This window comes from Lissotriton helveticus, chromosome 9 (assembly GCF_964261635.1).
Source record: "Lissotriton helveticus chromosome 9, aLisHel1.1, whole genome shotgun sequence".
Lineage (NCBI taxonomy): Eukaryota > Metazoa > Chordata > Amphibia > Caudata > Salamandridae > Lissotriton > Lissotriton helveticus.
This window is the reverse complement of record NC_136070.1, coordinates 558857925-558870670: the sequence shown is the minus strand read 5'-3', so window position 1 is coordinate 558870670 and position 12746 is coordinate 558857925.

Sequence of the window (12746 nt, the reverse complement as noted above, 5' to 3'; positions counted from 1 at the left end):
ACGCGCACTTCGCCTTCCCCCTCCCCCTTTTGAGGGCTGCCGTACCGTCTTTCCTGGTCGGTTTAGGGGTAGGTGCTGTTGTCCTGGTTGCGGTTGGCGTCCGAGCTGTACCGTGTTTACCCCCCCTAAGAGACCGATTGAGCATGCCGACCATCTTTGCATGCTGTTAAACACCAGATCTCTTGCTAGACATGCGCAGGAGATCTATGATCTCTTAGAGGTGGATAAGCCCCTCTGTCTCATGCTAACTGAGACCTGGTTGGGGGATTTTTCCAACCCTGATGTGGCAGCAGCCATTCCTCCTGGATATAACATCTATAGGCAGGATAGATCTACGGGTAGGGGCGGAGGTGTGGCCCTGGTGGTGCAGGAAAGTGTGGTTTGTTCCATCTTACCGATTGATGACATCCGGGGCTCTGAGTCCCTTGCTTTTGTTATCACCTTGGCACCTCACCAATCTTTCAAGGGTTTGTTGGTGTATAGACCACCTGGCCCTTTGGGCACCTTTTTTGAAGATTTCGAGTCTATCTTATCTGGGTTGGTGCTGAATGCAGCTCAATGCATCGTCGCTGGAGACTTTAATCTCCATATGGATATTCCAGATGACTCGGATTCCACCAAACTCTTGGAGGCCACGGCCCCCTTGGGCCTCTTGCCGTTTCTTGTGGGACCCACCCACAGGAAAGGGCATACCTTGGACCAGGTGTTTTCCACCTTTCCCCTCGAGGTGAAGGAGATAATCCCGGTGCTGTGGTCTGATCACTGGCTGGCCAAATTTTTGGTTAAAGGCGCAGTGAGACCTGCTAATATGGGGTCTCTGCAACAGCGGCGAGCCTACCGGGCTTACCACTCTGTGACACCGGCATTGCTTGCGCAGGCAGCGCTGGAGCATCCGTGCCTTTGCACGGGTGACCTCGAGAAGGACTTGGAAGTCCTGCAGGGTTGGCTAGTGGATAGACTTGACGACCTTGCCCCAGTGATGGCCCCTCGTTCTACTTCGAAACGAGTTTCAGCCCCTTGGTTTACGGCGACACTGGCATCCGCCCGGCAGGCTTGCAGGGCGGCGGAAAGAGCGTGGCGTGCCCAATACGATCCTGAGGCCAAGCTGCGTTATACATCGGCGGTGAAGGCTTATCAACGGGACATTCGTTCTGGGAAAAGGGTCTACCTTGCAGGGAGAATAGAGGCTGCCTCTAACTCCTGCAAGGAAATCTTTTCCATTGTGAGGGAATTTACAGCCCCTCGCTCGAGTGTTGCCTATGATATGCCTTCTAAGTCCTGGGCTGCGGACCTTGCCAAGTTTTTTACTGACAAGATTAAGCTGATCCAGGACTCTTTCCATCGGGCGGAGCCTGTAGGTGCAATTTGCACAAGGGAGGTTCTCCACTTGGCTGTTGCATCTGGCCCGTCGCTGGCAGTCTTCCCGCCTCTGTCAGCCGCCGAGTCGTTAGGACTCTTGGGTGCTCTTAAGTCCGGCTCGCCGCTGGACCCCTGTCCGGCAAAGTTTCTATCTAGAATGGCGGAAGTCTTAAATCCACTGGTCAACCCATTACTCAATCTATCACTGAGCCAAGGCTTGGTCCCATCAGCCTGGAAACAGGCTATGGTGATCCCTTTGTTGAAAAAGCCTGGCTTGGATCCGGAGGCTTTGGTCAGTTATAGACCAATTTCTCTCCTGCCTGCCCTGATGAAAATTGTGGAGAAGCACATTCAAGCGGTGCTCTCCAAATTTCTGGAAGGGCATGAGCTTTTGCATCCCTCCCAATCAGGCTTCCGCCCCAATCTCAGTACTGAGACTGCACTTCTGGAGGTGGCGGAAGATATCAAAGGAGTTTTGGATTCTGGAGGTAGGGCCATGCTGGTCATGTTGGACTTGTCGGCGGCGTTTGACACCGTCCCCCATGATCGCCTGCTATCGAGACTTTACGAGATAGGCCTCAGGGGGACGGTGCTCAGCTGGTTTGTGTCATTCCTAGCCGACCGCCGGCAAACGGTCTGGACCCCGCCGGATTCTGCTGTGATGCCGCCATTGGGTGTCGGGGTCCCTCAGGGCTCGATTTTGAGCCCGACCCTTTTTAACATCTTTATGACCCCTTTGGCGGCTCTGGCGGAGTCTTTCGGGGCCCGGATCGTGTCCTATGCAGACGACACTCAGCTCCTCTTCTCCTGTGAGAGGGGAGGAGATTTTAACGGGGAGAGCATCCGGGATTGCCTTGGGGCTGTGTTCGGATGGTTTCATTCGAGTGGCCTCAAGTGCAATCCAGAGAAATCGGAGGTGCTCTTCTTCGGGTGTGCGTCTGACCCTGACTGGCATGGCTGGTGGCCCATTGATATGTTTCCGCCCTCTTCCCCTTCTTTAGTTGCCAAAAATCTTGGGGTAAAAATGGACAAGGGTTTGTCAATGAGAGCCCAGATCTTGGGAGTGACGGGCTCCTGCTTTGGTCTTCTGAAGACTCTTAGAAAGTTCCTTCCCTTGTTATCGGAAGAGCATCGGAAGCTGACTGTGCAGGCTCTGATTGGGTCCAGGCTGGACTATGCCAACGTCCTCTACCTGGGCCTGCCGGAGTACCTGTTACAGCGCCTTCAGGTGACGCAGAATGCGGCGGCGAGGGCCATCTTTGGCTTAAATAGGCGAGCGAGGGTGTCGGCCCTCTTGCAGGACCTGCACTGGCTGCCTATTCGCAACCGCATTATTTTTAAGGCGCTGACTTTGACCTTCAAGGCCTTACACTCTGGAGGGGCGAAGTATCTCCAAAGGAGACTGTCCTTTTATCACCCGGCCCGGGCGCTCAGATCTGAATCACAGTTTCTGGCTGTTGTGCCGCGCGTCCAGAAAGCTCGTATCGGAGGCCGCTCCTTTGGTCTGCGCGCCCCCCAGTTGTGGAACGCCTTGCCGCTGTCACTTCGTGGTGCTACTAGTCTGTTGGCCTTCAGGAAGGGTCTCAAGACGTGGCTGTTTACTTTATAGGTCCCCTTTTGGTTTATTTTATTTCTTGCTGTTTTATTGTCGTGTTGTGTTACTTTCTGTAGGTCTCGCTGTGAAAGCGCCAGGATACTCTTTTTGAGTCGCTGCGCGCTATATAAAAAAAATAGTAACATAACATAACATAACAGATGTGCTCTTAAAGCTTACCGTGGCGTCCAAGCAGTAAAACTCACAGTAGGGTGGCGGCAACTTACATGTATGCCTACCCTCGCTCCGGTTTAGGCAGGATCTACCTTTACCATTACATTTATTTAGATTAGGAATGACCCTGACCTATTTTAAATCACTTCACACGTGCACATAACCTCCCACTGCCCCCACACCCTCACGCACCCAACGGCTTCTAAAAAATATCTCCGACAAAGAGCCCCGGAAACGGTGAGCCAGTCATGCATTGCAGCGCCGGCCCGACGAGGAGCAAGGCCCAATGATGAAGCATGACACCTCTCGGGGTGTGTGAGGGCAACATGACAAAAGTAATGTCCTTTCCCTTTGCCCTTCAAGCAACCCCATAGGAACTGCACCCCCGTGTTCAATACGTTCTCCTTGGAGCTGATCCAGCGGGCTATAGAAAATATATCATAAAACTACGCTACCCAACTTCATAACCTATAAACAAAATTCTAAACTAAATATGGACCCATTTATAAACCTGATATATTTTGGGCCTACTGAATCAGGTGGTCAGAATAAATCTATATACACATTATCTACAAACTATATACATATTTATAAATTTGCAGAAAGAATATTGTCATTAGAATAAAACCCAACCATTTAAATGACCACCATAGGCGACGTGATCTAGCTAATAGTAACCTACACTTCTGAATAACCAAGACCAGCTTGTTTGTCAAAAGTAAGATTTTATTTACTAAATTATGGTATATAAGTTGAAAGTTTTATAAATGAAATTTATTAGCAATAATGCAAGCATGATTATAATGAAATATGAGAAAATTACTATTTAAGCAATTGAAACAATTTTAAAGAAAATATATAAAGTTTAGCATTTCTAAAACCTAATTCCCTAACTAAGCTAAATAGCTAGAATTTAAAGTAAAGTTCTTTGAGGATTCTTACGTGCTCCACGTAAAGTCCAGCAGCACATCACCCTCATCGGAAAGTCAGAAAGCAGCAGCCAGCCCATCCCTAAGGGCATGACTTTTTATACCTTTCTACGCTAACTGAACTAAGCAAAGGAAAGTTTTCAGAAATCTTCGACGTCCCATTGGCTGAGAGTGACAAGTGACATGTCACCCAGTTATCAAAAAGTTCCACTAAATCATATTTCATAGAGACCATTGTTCCTTCCACGTGAAGCCAGAAGCTTCCTCATGTTGCAACAAATGTATTAAGTCATTCTCGCAGCGTCCATTGACTTTCAATACAACTTCCGCGGATGCCAAGTTAAGGACTGACAAAATGTTCACTTTCGACCTTGGCCATGTCCGACAGAATGATGTCAGCTCATCAGTTTTTGCTTTGTGAATGCAGCTTCAATAAACGTTTTAATTCAGAATGGGCGTCTCGTGACTTTCTGCAGAATTATATGTCAGCTCTTTTTCTGCGGTTCAAATGACTAGGCCCAAAAGCAGGCAACTTATGTTTTCTAGTATAAAACAAACACAAGAAAAGTATTAATGTAAGAAATAAAGTAGATTCTGTATCCACCCCATGGTTTACTAATTAATTAACCCACCCGATTAATCAAAATGTTACCTAGCCATTGCAAACAAATAAAGCAGCGTTTATATTTACCAGTCTCCGTTTTTCCATGAGACCCATATGCACCTAGAATAGTAGAAATGACATCATACAGACAAAGAAAAGCAAAACAAGCACATGCTTCTTTTAAGTTTGCAGCAATTAGTAATGACAAAAACGAAAACAATAAATTATTTTATTATTTTGCACGAACAAAAAGATGCAACATTTATGCACGTTTATGAGCACACATGTTAGTCCCCCCACGTGTAAAGTTTAATCTAAGTTGTATTAGCACGACATATCACAAATCATTAATATTATTATTCATGTTATGGAAATGTGACTTTGCGAGTTTAAACAAAATTTTGTTTTCTATCTCGCTCCATCAACTCCCTCATCTGGTGATTAACAAATCACCAAACCAGCACTCAAAATTTTGGTAAATTAAATTTTTAAGAAATCGATTCAAATTCATTTGTATCAGTAAACCTAAAAGTCTGTTTCTGCATAATCTTTGCAATTAACATGACGCTCTCTATGTAACTCCTGTAATTCGATCTCCCTTTCTTCTTCTTTTCTGAGTTTATAGATTCTTTTCTTTTCTTTCAACTGTTTCTTTCTTTTATGTAACAAACAACCTAATTTGGTCAAAATAAAAATGAATACTATTATAATCAAAGGTGCCAGAATCTTGCCAAGAATTGAACTTCCGATATTATGAAACCAGTTTTTAATTGCTTGAAACCTTTTTGAAAGTTTCCCTGTAAAATCTTCTTCTAAAGGAATTATCTCTGAATGCATTTGTGTAATATTCTTAATATACATTTCAATATTCTTACTTTCATCAGGTATATATGTACAGCAATGTTGGACATGTAAAATGCCACAGACTCCTCCCTCTTTTGCTAGGAGTATGTCTAAAGCAAGACGGTCTTGAATTACCATAGATCTAATTGCAATAACTTCAACATTCACTAATTGAAATCCATCAGCAGTGTCAGTTGATAATCTATCAACTATAGTGGACAATTTTCTAATTCTCCCAGCATTTAGGGTTATACCAACAAAAGGTATTACAGCTTGAAAAATATCTCCCAGAACTTCGGTAAAAGTTTCTCTTTTAGCTCTATTTACATAATTATGAATTTTAAACAATCCTTCTGAATCTCTGTCAACATGAAACACTTTAGGAAAAACAATTCCCACATAACAAGTTCCATACCAATGGTCTGGAAGGTTGTAGTAGGCTTTGTCACCACAAACAAAATAAATCCCAGGAAAGATAGGATCTTTTCCACCTTTAAATCCCCAACCTCCCATAATCTGATAAGTATCTTCACAGTTACTTGCACCTACAAAATAATTATCAAAAAGTGTATTATCTCTTCTAATGCAAAGCTTTCCACTAACTGGTTTGTCTATGTGAATTGCAATATTTTCAAGCATTTTGCCATTTAATTTCTCATCCTCTTTTTGCCAGAAGGCTGACTTAGTCTGCTTGACTAATTCATTTCTCTTATAAATTGCTCTTCTCTCCTCAACCATATTCAAAAATTTCTTTCCTTCAGCACTTAATTTACATGTTAGATTATTCTTGTAAGCATACTCGTAAGTGAGTTCGTTAGTAACAAGGAAATATTCTCTCATTTGTTTTGCTTTCTTATGCTTATTTAAAGCATTGTCAATCTTAACATTAGCAAAAATTTCATCATAATTTGAATAGTAATATTCTAAACGACCAGTTTGATAAAATAAACTAGTTAATACACTACATGTTACAGCATAAGTGAGAGGAAGCATATTATATGTTACTCCCTCAGAAACAGAAGCAGGTAATTTAACACAGACATAGCAGTCTTTTGCATCCATTACCTTAACATATTCACTCAATAGCTTTGTGAATGTATTACTTGAAAAATCACCTATTGATTTATCTTGATGAATGTTAGGCTGATGATCAATAACTTTTGCAGATGTACTATGTTTAGTTTGGCTAACCAGAGCTTTGCTTGTTATGTTAACTTTGTGTAATTCTCTATTCATTTCTAAAGGGATAATCACAGCTAGTACCAACCAGAGCAGAACTAAAATGAGCAGACATACCAGAGTCATCTTACAGCATCTTTTAAAAACAGAACACTTTGAAGTGCTCTCCTTAATATAAGGCATTTTTAGGTTAGTTTTAGCCTCAAAAATAAAAATAAATTTTAAAATTTATATACACCCCCCTTTTAAAATATATTTTTCTTTTATAACCCTAAACAAGATTTCTTCGACCTTATGTCATACATAAGTTTTCTTCAACTAAACAGTTTTTCTTCGACCTTGTGTCAACTAACAAATTTTCTTCAGCCTTTTGCCAATTTAATAATTCTGTACTTCAATCATTGTCACTAATTTCTTGTATTTCGTTTTCTTCTTCACTACTATCATATATGTCAATAACAGGTGGAATTACTAAGTAAGTCCACTCAGGAGACTTGTATTTCTGGTTTGGTCTTATTATTCTCTTCCCTTTTCTCGATATCACTTCAATTTTTCTTCCAACTCCAACTTCTTTTCCTGGACTCTTTTGACTACTTATTTCCTCTACTTGTTCTATTGGCTTTTTGATCAATCTGACTCTCAATCTTCCACCTGGCCAGTAGTCTGCTTTTCTCACGTACTTCTTCTTTGGTTCAGAATTATTTGATTCTGACTTCCAAGTCCTTTTCTTTCCGTTTTCACTTCCACCTTCCACGTCACTTTCTTCAGTTTCGTAGTCTGAAATTTCAATTGACTCAGGAACTTCTCTATTCGGCAATTTCACTCTTTCAGGAACTTCACTTTGTCTTCCATCACTGGTACTCGGTAATTCGTTCTCCTCCTCTTCCTCAATTACCTCTAACTTCCCAGATTTCGGATTTTTGTTCCTTACTTCAGAGTTTGTTCTCTGCCTTTCGATACTCTCCTGGTCTGAAACTTCTTTTGGTTCAGCTTCTTTGTCTTTAATAGAAACAACCGAATCCTCAGTTATCTTTCCTTTTAACAGATTCTCTTCACCTTCAGAATCTATTTCAATTATTTCTAAGTCTTTTCTTGTCAGATTTCCATTCACTGGCACAGTTTCCAGATGTCGACTTTCTTGTCGATCTTCAGAATCTGGAATTACTTCACCTTCTGTTCTGTCTTCTGCTTCAGAATCAGAATCATCTGTGGTATCACTTTCAACATCAGAACTCTCAGGAGTTGGTACTGGAATAGTATGACTAGGATGTATCCAACGTTTCAATCCTCTGCACTTTACAGCATTAGTAGTGATCAAGATTATCTGCCTAGGTTTCTGCCATCTAGGAGCTAGACAATTCCTTCTCCGATGTACTTTCGTTCTGACCCAATCGCCAGGTCTCAGATCATGAGTCAAAACTTTTTCATTTGATTGAGCTTCAGTTCCCACCTGATTAGACACAGAAGTTACCATATCAGATAACCTTTTACAGTAATCCAAAATTGCACTGTCATTTATGCTCAACAGTTTACCTACAGGTACAAAAGCTTGCCTCATAACTCTTCCCATTAAAATTTCATGAGGACTCAAACCTGTCTTTTTATCTGGTGTACTTCTTAATGACATCAAAACAAGTGGAAGAGCATCAGTCCACTTAATACCTGTTTCAAGACACATTTTTCCAATTCTGTTTTTGATTGTTCCATTTATTTGTTCAACTACACCTGATGCCTCTGGTCTGTATGCACAGTGTATTTTCTGCTCAATGCTCAAAGCTTCACAAATTAACTTCATCAGTTTGTTATCAAAATGGCTTCCTCCATCACTCTCAATAGTGACTGGAAAACCGTACCTTGGGATGATTTCTCTGAGCAATAGTTTTGCTACTGTAATCGAATCACAATGTCGTGTAGGGAAAGCCTCTACCCATCTTGAGAATAAGCATACAATTACAAGCACATATTTCAAACAGTTGTGTAAAGGCATTTCAATGAAATCCATTTGTAACCTGGTAAAGGGACCACCCTCTCGACCAATTATTCCTGTCCCCACCACTGATTTTCTGTTTGGATTCATTTGTTGGCATGACAAACACCTTCGACAAAAAGATTCAGCAATGGTTCTAAATTTGGTATTGAACCATGTTTCTCTAAAAAGTCTGACCATAGAATCTCTTCCTAGATGTGCAGGACCATGATATAATCTGGCCATGTCAGCGATCAAGCAATTTGGTAAGACTACTCTGCCATCTTTGTAAACCCACACTCCATCTTCTTCACGTGGTCTACAATCTGATCTTAACCATAGGTCTTTTTCTTCATCATCTGCTTCGTTTTGTAAATCTCTAATCTCATGCCATGTTTCTACAACAGTTGTTAGCATTAATGAATTTGAATCAGTTTCTTTACTCCTCTCCCGATTGTATGAATAATTTTTCCTTGCGCAGTACTTTGCTGTTTCATCTGCGAAGGCATTTCCCTTGGAAATATAATCAGTTCCTCTAGTGTGCGCTGCACATTTGACAATGGCAATTTCTTTTGGCAATTGTATTGCTTCAATTAATCTTCTAATGAAAACTGCATTTTTAATTGGTGATCCTGTTGATGTCATGTATCCTCTCTGTGACCAGAGTTGTCCATAATCATGCACAACTCCGTACCCATACTGACTATCAGTAATGATGGTAACTCTTATATCCTTTGATATTTCACATGCACGAATTAAAGCAATCAATTCAGCCACTTGTGCTGAACGAACTCCTTCAAGACATGATGCTTCTTCAACATCTACAACTGTACAAACTGAGTATGAAGCTTTCAAGACACCTCCTTCGGATCTTAAGCATGAGCCATCTACAAAGTAGACAAAATCCGATTCAGACAAAGGTCTGTCTTTGATGTCTTTTCTTGGTTTAGTGCAGAATTCCATGACATCTAAACATTCATGTTCTGTCTCAATGTCATCAACAATTTCAGAATCAGGCAGTAATGTAGAAGGATTCAGATTCAAACATCTTGAAATCGAAACATTATCTGCTCCCAGTATGATTTTCTCATACTTTGTCAATCTGCTACTTGTTAAATGTTGAGTCTTACCTCTTGTCAGTAATATTTCAACTGAATGAGGCACAAAAACTTTCACAGGAAATCCCATAATGATTCCTTCACTTTGTTCGAGGCTGATACTTGTAGCTGCAACTGCTTTCAAACAACCTGGTAATGCTTTTGCAATTGGATCAAGAACTGCAGAGAAGTATGCAATAGGTTTCTTTAAATTTCCATGTCTCTGTATTAATACAGATAATGCACATCCTTCTCTCTCACTGCAATATAGTTCAAAATCTTTCTCATAATTTGGCATACCTAAAGCAGGAGCTTGGCATAAGCTCTTTTTCAGGTTCTCAAAAGATTCCATCTCAGCATCATTGAGAATAATTGGATCTTTTACATCTGACTTTGTCAATCTTTGTAGTGGTTTTGCAATTACTGAAAATCCACTTATCCATTGTCGACAGTAACCTACCATTCCCAAGAACATTCTGACCTGTCTTTGTGTTCTTGGCGGTAACATTGCTTGAATCATTTTTATTCTCTCTATTGTTACTTGTCTTTTTCCTTTTGCAATTCTGTGACCAAGATATTTTACTTCTTGTTTGCAAAACTGTAGTTTTGCTGGGGACACTTTATGTCCTTCTTCTGCAAGGCGATTTAACAGAATTATTGTGTCTGTTACACAATTTTCTCTTGTCTTTGCAGCTATTAACAAATCATCAATATACTGCACCAACGTAGACCTACCTGGTAAGTCTAAATCTTCTAATGATCTTTTTAACAATTCATTAAAGATTGAAGGACTTTCTGTATAGCCTTGAGGGATTCTTGTCCATCCAAGGGTCTTACTTTGGAATCTGAAAGCAAAGATTTCATAACTGTCTGGATGTAAGGGAACAGTAAAGAATGCATTGCAAAGGTCAATGACTGTGTACCATTCAGCATCATGTGGAATCTGAAATAGAATTACTGCTGGATTTGGAACCACAGGACAACATGAAATGACAATTTGATTAACCTTTCTCAAATCTTGTACGATCCTAAATGTTCCGTTAGACTTTTTAACTCCCATGATTGGTGAATTACAAGAGCTACTCTTCATTTCCTTTAATACACCTTGCTTGATTAATTTTTCAATTATAGGTGTAATACCTTCAATTGTTTCTGTTTTCATTTTATATTGTGGAGTGTTTGGAAATTCTATTCCCTGTTTCAATGCAATTTTTACAGGATCTACGTTTTTCATTAGACCCATCTCATTCCCAGTAAAATCCCATATTTCAGATTTCACTGTTTCTTTTAGCTCTTCAGGTAAATCCTTTTCTTCAAATGCAGGAAACAATTTTGTTTCTTCTGCTTCCACCATCATCATTGTCATCCTGTATAAACCATCTTCCTCCATTGTTTGTAACTCAACTCCATCAGGAGAACAATATATTCTGCAATTCATTTTACATAGGATGTCTCTGCCTAATAGATTTACTGGACTACTATTACAAACCACAAATCTGTGTTTGTCTCTGTAATTTCCAATTTCAACTGGTACTGGATCAGTTAAGTCTGTTTTAATTTGCTGATTACTTACTCCCACAACTTGGATGGTATCCCCAGAGAGAGGTAGGTTTTCAATTTCCACTGATCTAACAGTAGAACGGGTAGCACCAGTGTCCACTAGAAAAGTGATGTCTACATCATTAACTTTCCCGTTTACATAAGGACCAGACTGGTCAACCTCAAGAGTGGCTCTAACAACACACTCTTCCTCCTCTCTCGGGCACCGTCAGCAATAATCATCAGAATCACTGTCTTGACTTTCTGCTAATAAAAATTGTTGTGAAGCATTTTGCATTTGAACCCTTTGCTGCTTTTGCTGTTTTTGTGGTTTTATTACTTGTTCACTTCCCTGAAATCCCACGTTTGGATTATATTTTTGAACTCCCCCACAATTCGGAAAAGGTGGTTGTGGCAATTGGTCTTGACGATTATTCACCTGTTGTTGTTGCTGTTGCTGTAACTGTCGCTGAATGTTAAATTCGTTTAACCCCTGTTGCATCTGTAGTTGTTGCTGCAGGTTAACACCATTCTGCATCTGTGGATTCAATAAGGGATTCTTTAAGTTTTTAGGAGGATGAGGACACTCGTCCCTCCAATGTCCAATTTCGCCACAATTAAAACAAGGTAATCTTTGTTTCAGCTCTTCTATCTTTGGGCTAAATTTCTTTGGGAAATTATTACCTTTAAACTTTCCTTGTATCTGGTTTGTATTTCCAGTTTGAACAAAATTAGTGTTCTTATTTCCCATGCTGGCAATCTGTTGCTCAGCCACTTTTACCTGAGCCCACATGGCTTTCTCCTTCAGCTTCTTCTGTTTTACTTCTATTTCATCGCTACAATATTTTGCTTTTCTTAGAATATCATCTACAGATAGTGATTGCCATCCGACAATACTAGTTCTGATCATTTCTCCAATTTCAGGTTTTAGTCCATAAACAAATCTATAGACAAAATGACTCATGTCTTTTTCATCTAATTTTTCATAACCACTGTATTGTTTAAAGATTAACAATAGTCTTTCATAAAAAGAATGAACTGATTCTTTTGTTTCCTGTTCTGTTCTTTCTATTTTAACCCAATCAACTTCTTTGGGTGGAATTTTGTTTTTCATCCAAACAATTACTTTCTCATAAAAATCCATTACAAGTGGATTAGGAGCACCTGTTTCTTTAATTCGCTCAGGTTCTGTTTTTGGCCAACTAATCGATATTTTGCATTCTGTCCAAAGATCAGATGGAACTACAATGTCAAAAAATCCATCTAAATCAATCCACAGAACTTTTGACACTTTGATAAATCTATCAACTTGTCTGTACCACTCGACTGGTTTTTCCCTCAATTTTGGAAAGTCATTTGTAAATAACAGAATGTCCTGTCTCGACCAAGGGATATGAACATATCCTCCACCTGCAACTTCTCTCATTGGAAATTGTTTTGACAATTTTTCCAATCTTTCATC